This window comes from Neovison vison, chromosome 14 (genome assembly GCF_020171115.1).
Source record: "Neovison vison isolate M4711 chromosome 14, ASM_NN_V1, whole genome shotgun sequence".
NCBI classification, from domain to species: Eukaryota; Metazoa; Chordata; class Mammalia; order Carnivora; family Mustelidae; genus Neogale; species Neogale vison.
The window spans coordinates 35,731,431-35,741,436 of NC_058104.1; the positions used below are offsets into that span (position 1 = coordinate 35,731,431).

Genomic DNA, 10,006 nt, shown 5'->3' on the forward strand with positions numbered 1-10,006 from the left:
TGGATCCTATTAGCTAGTATTTTGGTGAGAATTTTTGCATCCATGTTCATCAGGGATATTGGTCTGTAATTCTCCTTTTTGGTGAGGCTCTCTGTCTGGTTTGGGGATCAAGGTAATGCTGGCCTCATAGAAAGAGTTTGGAAGGTTTCCTTCCATTTCTGGTTTTTGAAACAGCTTCGGAAGATTGGGTATTAATTCTTGTTTAGCTGTTGGGTGGAATTCCCCTGGGAAGACATCTGGCCCTGGACTTTGGCTTGTTGGGAGATTTTTGATGACTGCTTCAGTTTCTTTGCTGGTTATGGGTCTGTTTAGGTTTTCTCTTTCTTCCTGGTTCAGTTTTGGTAGTGTATGTATCTCAGGAATGCATCTGTTTCTTCCGGATTGCCTAATTTGTTGGCATGTAGATGCTCGTAATATGTCCTTCCGGTTGTTTGTATTTCTTTGGTGTGGTTGTGACGTCTCCTCTCTCATTCATGATTTTGTTTATTTGGGTCCTTGCTCTTTTTGTTTTGATCAGTCTGTCCCGGGGATTATCGATCTTACTAATTCTTTCAAGGAACGAGCTCCTAGTCATTGATCTGTTCTACTGTCCTTCTGGTTTTATTGTATTGATTTCTGCTCTACTCTTGAGTCTAGTAGGCTTTATTTGCTGTTCTTTCTCCAGTTTCTTGAGGTGTAAGGTTTGGTTGTGTATCTGAGGTCTATCTTGTTTCTTGAGAAAGGCTTGTATTACTATATACTTCCCTCTCTTTGTTGCATCCCCAGAATTTTGCACAGTTATGCTTTCATTTTCATCGGTTTCCCTGAATTTTTAAAATTCTTCTTTAGCCTCCATGTATTTGAGTTCTTTCCAACTTTCCTCTTGTGATTTGAGTTCCAGTTTCCAATCACTGTGGTCTGAAAATAGGCAGGGAAGGATCCCAGTCTTTTGGTACCAGTTGGGACCTGATTTGTGTCCCCGTAGGTGTTCTGTTCTGGAGAATGTTCCACGGGCACTCGAGAAGACTGTGTATTCTGTTGCCTTAGGGTGGAATGCTCTGACTGTATCTGTGAAGTCCATCTGGGGCAGTGTGTCATCCAGAGCCCTTGTTTCCTTGTTGATCTTCTGCTTAGACAATCCGTCCTTGGCAGTGAGGGCGTGTTCAAGTCCCCGACGATTACTGTATTCTCACCAGTGTGTTTCTTTAATTTTGTTATTAACTGGTGTATATAATTGGCTGATCCCATGTGAGGGGCATAAATATTTACGATTGTTAGATCTTCTTGTTGGATAGACCCTTTATGATCTAGTGTCCTTCATCATCCATTATTAGTCTTTGGTTTCAAATCTATAGGTCTGATACAGGGATTGCTATCCTAGCTTTCTTTGGATGTCCGTTAGCATGGTAAATGGTTTTCCACCCCCTCACTTTGAATCTGGAGGTGTCTTTGAGTCTAAGAGGAGTCTCTTGTAGACAGCGTATCGATGCTCTTGCCTTTTATTTTTATTTTTATTTTTTTTAAGATTTTATTTATTTATTTGACAGAGACCAAAAGTAGGCAGAGAGGCAGGCAGAGAGAGAGAGAGGAGGAGGCAGGCTCCCTGCTGAGCAGAGAGCCAGATTCGGGGCTCAGTCCCAGGACCCTGGGATCAGGACCTGAGCCGAAGGCAGAGGCTTTAACCCACTGAGCCACCCAGGTGCCCCTCAGTGGTCTTGCTTTTTTATCCAGTCTGGTATCAGGGAGCCCTCAGAGGAAAGCAGTCAATCACTCCTATCTCCCTGGTCTCCAACCACACTCCATCCTCATCCAGCCTGTGACCGAGCATTTCTATCTCAGGCACATGATCCCTTTCAAGTCTGTAAACTGTGCCGACTCCTGCAGTGTGCACCTGTGCCACGCCCCCCCCCCCCCAGGGGAGGAAGGGGGTTCTTGCGGTGGTTCTGCTGCTTACTGGGCCCCTAGTCCGGGAGCAGTCACCTGACCATGCCTTGGTTCACAGTTTATAGCAACCCCAAGCTGAGAACCCCCTCCTGGGCTCTCTGATTGCAGCCGTCTTCCCTGATCCAGTGCCCAGGAGCTCTGCCACACTCAGGCACCCCCATTCTTTCTGGGACGCTGGGATCCTGAGACGACACTCTCCTACCCAGCATAGGGAGTGGGGGGAGGGGGAGAATTTCCAGCAGACTCCCCACTGAATGGGGAGCCCGATGTGGGCTTGATCTCACTACCCCGAGATCATGACCTGAGCCGGGTGCTTACCCAACAGAGCCACCCAGTCATCCCTAGAGAGTCCGTTTGATGAATACATGTGGATGATGCCTTTTTTCTTCTCGTAAGATTGCCAACACTCCTGATGGCCCAATGTGTGCTGGTTTATGTGACTCCGGAGCAGGCGGCCAACCTTCTCAAGTGGGCAGCCAGCAGTTTTGACGCCGCCACGTTCATAAACTATGAACAGGTAAGTGGGAGCGTGAGACATTTGCTTTCTGCCTCTGTTTCCGTGGTGGCTCAACACTCTCTGAGCAACGTCAGTATGTTTTCCCGCTTACTCTTTTCCTTCTGCCTCTGCCCACTCACATACCTCCTTTTTCATTGATTCTGGCAGTCCCCAGCATCGCGGATTTCTTGATTTCCAGCGAACTTACGGCCAGAGTCTTTGAAACTTCTGTCTTGGCCTTAATAGAAGTTTTTTGAGTTCTTCTTTTATCATTGTATTTACTGTAGAGTCAGACCTTGGTGAAGGGAATTTTGGCTGTCCTATGGGTGGAGGGGTAGCCGACTCCGATTCCTTCAGAGGCAGGAGTGATGCACATGGATCAAGTTGGCCAGTGTAAGGCAGCAGGAGTGGTGAGGACTACGGTGAACCCGAGTGTCCATGTCCCATCTGATGGGACGGTCCCCCGCTCAGTGCCAGTTGCTTGTTACTGTGTGGGTGTGTGAGTTCGAGTTGAGTTGAGAACTCTTTTTCAGGACCTTGGTCCGAAACCAGTCTTGGTTTGATTTGAGAATAAAATTTCCTGATTTCTGAGATCACCGAGTTTGCACCACTGGCTGCCTGTTTTTCTCTTCTGCCCTAGTGGAAAGGGTTACGCTTTCGAGGTTTAAAATGACTCCGCTTGGGTCTGAATCCTGGCTCTCGCTCTTTATGCCTGGCTCAGTGACCTTCAGCAGGATTGCATGGTGGTTGGGAGTCCATGCTCTGGAGGTAGACTGCTTAGCTGTGTGACCTGGACAAGTTTAATAATCTCTCTGTGCCTGTCTCCTTATCTGAAAAATGGGAATAATAACAGTCCTGACTTCATAGGGTTGTAGTGAGGAGTGAGTGAGTTAATTTGTACAGGAGCGTTTCTGGCACTGTCGGGCTGTCAGGCAGGCCTGAGCTGTTTTGGATCTCTTGGAGCCTCAGGTCCTTGTTGTTGTTGTTGTTGTTGTTGTTGTTTTAAAGATTTTATTTATCTATTTACTTATTTGTCAGAGAGAGAGAGAGATCGAGAGCACAAGCAGGCATTGTGGCAGGCAGAGGCAGAGAGAGAAACAGGCTCCCCGTTGAGCAAGGAGCCCGATGTGAGACTTGATCCCAGGACCCTGGGATCATGACCTGAGCTGAAGGCAGCAGCTTAACCGACTTGGTCACCCAGGCATCCCCCAGGTCCATGTTTTTAAAGGGATAACTTCTCTGGATTATTAAGAGAACTCATGAGATGATGAGTAGCAGTGGGCATATGAGAAGTGCTGAAGACCCGGTAGCTTTTTTTTTTTTTTTTTTTTTTCCCTTTAAGACTTTATTTATTTATTTGACAGACAGATCCCAAGTAGGCACAGAGGCAGGCAGAGAGAGAGAAGAGGAAGCATGCTGCCTGCTCAGCAGAGAGCCCAATGCGGGGCTCGATCCCAGGACCCTGAGATCATGACCTGAGCCGAAGGCAGTGGCTTTAACCCACTGAACCACCCAGGCGCCCCCACGCATGGTAGCTACTTTTATTGCTTTTATTTTGCTTTTTCTGATTTTACTTTTTTTTTTTTTTTTTTTTTTCTTTCTTAGTCTCATTTTCTTTTTAAATTTTATTCCAGACAAGAGCAGTCAAGGCCTTGCCCGCTACAACATACCTACGGACAGATCTAAGGCTAGACACGGTTGACTTTTTGGCCACCCTGTGCCATGTTCTTATATAGGCCGGGTTCTTACAGAGGTGTTTCTTGGTTGAGTTTTCTTCCTTCCCTCGGCTCATGACCTGAGCCAAAGGCAGAGGCTTTAACCCACTGAGCCACCCAGGCGCTCCTGGGAACATGCTTTTCACAGGGAAGAAAGTGCTCTGGAGGATGAACAGTTTTTATAGGATTATTTACTTTTTACATTTTGTAAAAGCTCAAAAGATTTGTAAATTAGCATACAGGCAGGAATCCCAAGCTTTCTTGTAAAGGAACTTGATCATTACTTGAAGGACAACGTGATTTTCCTGTAGGCATCTCGTTCACAAAACAGATGTGTAGGGTGTATGTGTGGGTCTCGGGCCAGAAATCAGGCTTTTGGTTTGAGCAGAGTTCATTATATATGGTCATGTTGATTTAGAAATCTAAAATGGTTCTCCCGTATCTCAGGCTTTGAGAGGGTTTTTCTCTCTTAAATGATGGTTTTCTTTTTCTTTTTCCTCTTTGAAGATTTATTTATTTGTTTGTTTGATAGGTAGAGATCACAAGTAGGCAGAGAGGCAGGCAGAGAGAGAGAGAGGAGGAAGCAGGCTCCCTACCAAGCAGAGAGCCCTGATACCGGGCTTGAGCCCAAGACCCTGGGATCATGACCTGAGCCGAAGGCAGAGGCTTAACCCACTGAGCCACCCAGGCCCCCCATAAGTAATGGTTTAAAAAAAAAAAAAAAAATTTTTTTTTTTTTTAAAGCAGAGGAACCTTTTTCATCCCATACAGTTTCCCAGCTGCAATGCTAAACCAAAAGCGTTCGCTTTTAAAGAAATTTTTTAATGTTTACTTGACACTGAATGCCTTGGAATTTTCTCTGTAGAACCTTCTTGAGTTCCCCGGAGCATTGTTTGAAAATCTTAAATTAGTCCTTTATTAAATTTAGCTGCCGCTTTTTAAATTCCCTCTATGTTTCCTCTTTCCTCGCTCATGCTGCTCTTTTCTTCACGCTACTCTTTACCTCTGAATGTCAAGGATGCTTTTGGGTGGCTGCAGTTCAGTTCTGATCAGTGATGTCATTTCATGGAAATTCCTACTTTAACATTTGGCCAGAAATTGGAGGTATGAATAGGATAGTCTCAAAATGGTCATTAAACTTCAAATCATTAAAGAGCATTTCTTCTTACGCTTTCTATGGGCTAGGCCAGTGGTTCTCCAACTTTGACATGCCTAAGAATCCCCTGGAATTGTTTTTGAAATGCGGCTTTCCGGATTGCATCTATGGGGATCTGATGGAGTAAATCTGTTACAGGAACTTGAAAGTCTGTACTTTTAAAAACAGCCTAGGTGATCTTTGTGTAAAGCGCCCATATAAACGCTGGGAGACACGACACTGAGCATTCGTGTTCACCTTAGGGAGCGTAACACTCTGCTCAGACTGCAGACAGCAATACCCAGTCCTGAGGCTGAACTTGCGGCTCCCTTGGATATCTGGTAACGTCTGCTGAGCATTTTCCCCCAGCCCTTTGACTTTTGTCTGTCGGAGAAGTGTGAGTGAATTGGCAAAAAGAGGGGTCCTCGGCACTAGCAGGGGGAACACAGCGGGCTTGTCTGATACTGAAGCCCACAGTGTGTACCACTCAGCCCTCCTGCCGCTGTGATAATACTGTTCGTAAATAAATGTTTACGTTAACCTTGAATCATCAAAGAACGTTAGAAAATACCAGCAGAAAAGTAAAGCGAGCAGTCTGGTTTAGAAAGATTTAAGTGAAAAATGTTAAAACCATTATGGTTTTGAAAGAAGTAACCCGCATCCAAAACACTGCGGCCCTTGCCAGAACTGGTTACGTGAAATCGTAATTCATCTCTTTGGCTTGTACCGGGAAGGTCCCAGGCTTTTGTCTGTTTGGGAAATTGGGCCCTGTTTTCCCTGGTCAAATGACAGACAGTAAAATTTCGTTGTATTTCAGGTTTCCGCTTTTAACGCCGGTTACTCAGATTCTGGACCCTTGGCGATTTACACCGTCTCGCAGGCTGCCGCAGCTGGAGATGTAAGTTGCAAACTCACCAACTCTCCCAAGTGTTTTTCCTCCATTAACATGTTCTTAGTTAAAAAAAAAGAGAGAGAGAGTGTTTGAAAGCCATGTCTGATCAGAGCTCTGTATAAGTGTAATGTCATTCCCATGTGTCTGCCTAGAACCAACTTAAAAATGTTTATTTTCAACATTGTGGGTTAAGGCCTCTGCCTTCAGCTCGGGTCATGGTCCCAGGGTCCTTTGATCAAGCCCCGCCTCAGGCTCCCCACTCAGCACAGAGTCTGTTGGAGATTCTCTCTTCCTCTCCTGTTCACGCACACGTGCGTTCTCTCTCTCTCTCTCTCAGATCCTTGGGGAAAAAAGTATAGTTTATGTATATGAGTGCCAAATTCTTTAATCCTTCAAAAGTATTATATAGGTCTAGACGTTTTAAATGATCACTGGTGGCTGGAAGTTGGTTGGGGAAGAGATGGCGGACAATGAGATTAGGTCAGAGACTTCCTGGTACAGTGGGCTTTCCCGTCTAGATCCTTATTTTGACTAATATTTATTGTTTCACAGTTGAAAAGGACATCAGGACATCTGTTGTTGGTTTCATAGGCTCAGTTTAAGCGGTTTTCCCAGCTCACTCAAGTTTCTTCTTTTTTAAAGTTATCTACATTTTTAGTGTTTGTCTGTAGCAATTTATTTATGAGAAACGGAAGAGGGAACTAATTATTCAAGGCACCTTTTTCGTTTTGTTTGTTTTTTATTTTTCCTTGAAGTTTTACTGAATTAGAATTGACATCCCATAAAGTGTACATATTTACAGTGTATAATTTATTAAGTCCTGACATAAGTGTAGACCTATAAAACATCAGTCACCCCAATCAAGGTACTTTTTGAAAAATGAGTGTCCTCTTTGAAATTGAAGTATAATTAACATATAACATAATATTAGTTTCAGATATGTATGTCATGATTTGATATTTGTCAATATTGTGAAATGATCACCATAGTAAGTCTAGTTAACATCATCTTTTTTTTTTTTTTCTTCTTTAATAAGAACCTTTAAAAATGACTCTCAACTTTCAGGTATGCAATATTATAGTATTAACTATAGTCATATAGGGAGCTGTATATTACATCCCCAGACCTTAATTATTTGATAACGGGAAGTTTGTTCCTTTTGATTGCCTTACCTGTTTTACCCACCCCTACACCCTGCCTCTGGCAACCACCAATCCGCTCTCTGTATTTGTGAGTTCATAGTATTTTTCAGGGTGGTTTGTTTTTGTTTCTGCTTTTGTTTTTGTTTTGAAGATTCCATGTTTAAGTGAGATCATACAGTATGTATCTTTTTCTGTCTCACTTCCCTTAGTGTAATGCCCTCAGGGTCCATCTGTGTTGTTAGAGGTGGCAAAACTTCATTCTTTTCTATGCCTGAACAATTGTGTGTGAGTGCATGTGCATGCACACATATGTGCACGTGTCTCTGATTGTTGTAAAAATCCCTTCACCTGTCGATGGAGATATGTCAGTTATCGTCAGCAGTGCTGCAGTGAACATGGAAATGCCGATATCTCTGGGAGATCGTGTTTGTTCCCTTTAGATAAATAACCAGAAGTTGAATTGCTTGATCCTATGGTAGTTCTACTTTCAGCTTTTTGAGGATACTGTTTTCCATAGTGGTTACATCATATACTTGCTACCAGCAGTGCACAAGGGTTCCCTTTTCTTCCCCTCCTTGCCAGCAGTTGTTACTGCTAGTCTTCTAGTCTGGTCTTCTAGTCTTTTTGATGGTAGCCATTCTAACGGGTGTGAGGTGATAGAACTCATTATGGTTTTGATTGGCATTTCCCTGATGACTTGTGATGGTGAGCATTTTTTTTTTTTAATGTGTCTGTTGGCCATCTGTATGTCTCCTTTGGAAAAATGCCTCCTCAGATCCTCTGGGCATTTTTAAATCATATATTTAAAATCCTATATTTTGCTGTCGAGTTGTATAAGATATAGATAGATGTATGTCTTACATCGATACGGTATCTGTTGTATAGCTATTGGACGTTAATCTCTGAGCAGATACACGATATATAAATACTCTCCCCTATTCACCAGGTTGCCTTCTCATTTTGTTTTTTTCTTTGCTGTGCAGAAGTTTTTTAATTTGATTTAGTCTGAGTTGTTTACTTTTGCTTTTGTTGCCAGATCAAACAATTGTCAGCAAGACCTCAGTCAAGTAGCTTACTTGTCGATGTTTTCTTCTAGGAGTTTTATGGTTTCTGGTCTTACATTCAAGTCTTTAATCCATTTTTAGTTAATTTTTGTTTGTGGTGTAAGGTAGTGGTCCACTTTCATTCTTTTGCATGTGGCTGTCCTGTTTTCCCAGCACTATTTATGGAGGTTACTCTTTTTTTTTCCTTATTGCATATTCTTGGCTTTTTTGTTATATGTGGTTAATATATATATATATATGTTTATTTCTGAACTCTTCTCTGTTTCATTGATCTGTGTATTTGTTTTGATGGCCAATGCCGTTTTGTTTGATTTCTGTATCTTCGCGATAACAGTTTAAAATTGGGAAAGGTGGTGCCTCCTGGTTTTTTTGTTTTTTGTTTTTTGTTTTATTTTTTGCTATTTGGGGTGTTTTGCGGTTTAATACAAATTTTAAGATTGTTCTTTTTCTGTGAACAATGCTGTTGGGATTTTGATAGGGATAGCGTTGAAGCCGTAGGATGATTTGGATAGTATGGACATTTTAATAATACTCATTCGTACATGAACACGGGATATCCTTGCATTAATTGCATCTGCTCAGTTTCATTTATCAGTGTCCTGTAGTTCACAGCGTGCAGGTCTTTCACTTTCTTGGTTAAATTTGTTCCTAGGTATTTTACTCCTTCTAACGTAGTTCTGAGCGGGATTCTTCTCTTGATACTTCTTACAGTCAGTTTTATTAGGGAAATAGGGTACAGTGTGTGTATTTTAAGTGTATGGCTTTTTGTTTGTATTTTTTAGTATATTTGATGTGCAGTGTTACATTAGTTTCAGGTGTACATGCATAATTTTAGTTTGGACAACCGTATGCATTTTTAGAACCACGACCAGCATGGTCCGCTGAAAACATTTCCAGTACTCCAGAAAGTTTCCTCATGCTCCTTCCCACTCCTTTACCCCACCATTACCCTTCTCTTTGCCAACCACAGGCTGCTTTCTCTCACTATATATATAGGACAGAATTTCTAAATAGAATTTCATTGAGATAGGATCATAGTGTGTGTACTGTTTTAGCTGCTTTTGGTGAGACGGTGCGTTTAAGTCATGCGTGTTTGTTGCATTTATCCGTAGTTCATTCTTTCTTTACTGGTGTATAGCATTGGCCTTGTTTGGATATACTCAGTCTGTTTCTTCATTCACATGTTGTTGGACATTTACGTTGTTACCAATTTTAGGCCCGTGTTGAATAAATCTCTTCTTTTTTTTTTTTTTCTTAATTAAAGATTTTATTTATTTATTTGACAGATCACAAGTAGGCAGAGAGGCAGGCAGAGAGGGAAGGGGGGGAAGCAGGCTCCGTGCTGAGCAGAGAGCCCAGTGCAGGGCTCAATCCCAGGACCCTGGAATCATGATCTGAGCCGAAGGCAGCGGCTCAACCCACTGAGCCACCCAAGCGCCCCTTGAAGCAAATATCTTCATCCTGTCATTTGACCCACAGCTACTTGAACATGTGTCTCCAGAACGGGGTTTCCCAATCTTGGCGCTCCCCACATCTTGGGCCCCATCGTTCTTTGCCGAGGGCCCTGTGCTGAGCTTCCTAGGATGCTTAGCAGCACCCATGGTCTCCACACACCAGAGGCGGGAGAGTGTCTTCCTCA

The 10,006-nt window shown here is 42.9% G+C and overlaps 1 protein-coding gene across 17 annotated transcripts in view; it reads left to right on the forward strand.

Annotated features, from left to right (window-relative positions):
- LOC122895785 (thyroid receptor-interacting protein 11-like) overlaps positions 1 to 10,006 on the forward strand; it is a 294,071-nt gene that overhangs the window by 169,467 nt on the left and 114,598 nt on the right. For all 17 annotated transcript variants that reach the window (XM_044233482.1, XM_044233486.1, XM_044233487.1 and 14 more), the window contains 2 exons: positions 2,320 to 2,440; positions 6,087 to 6,167. The gene's annotated coding sequence lies outside the window, so the exon portion shown is untranslated. The remainder of the gene's footprint in view (positions 1 to 2,319; positions 2,441 to 6,086; positions 6,168 to 10,006) is intronic.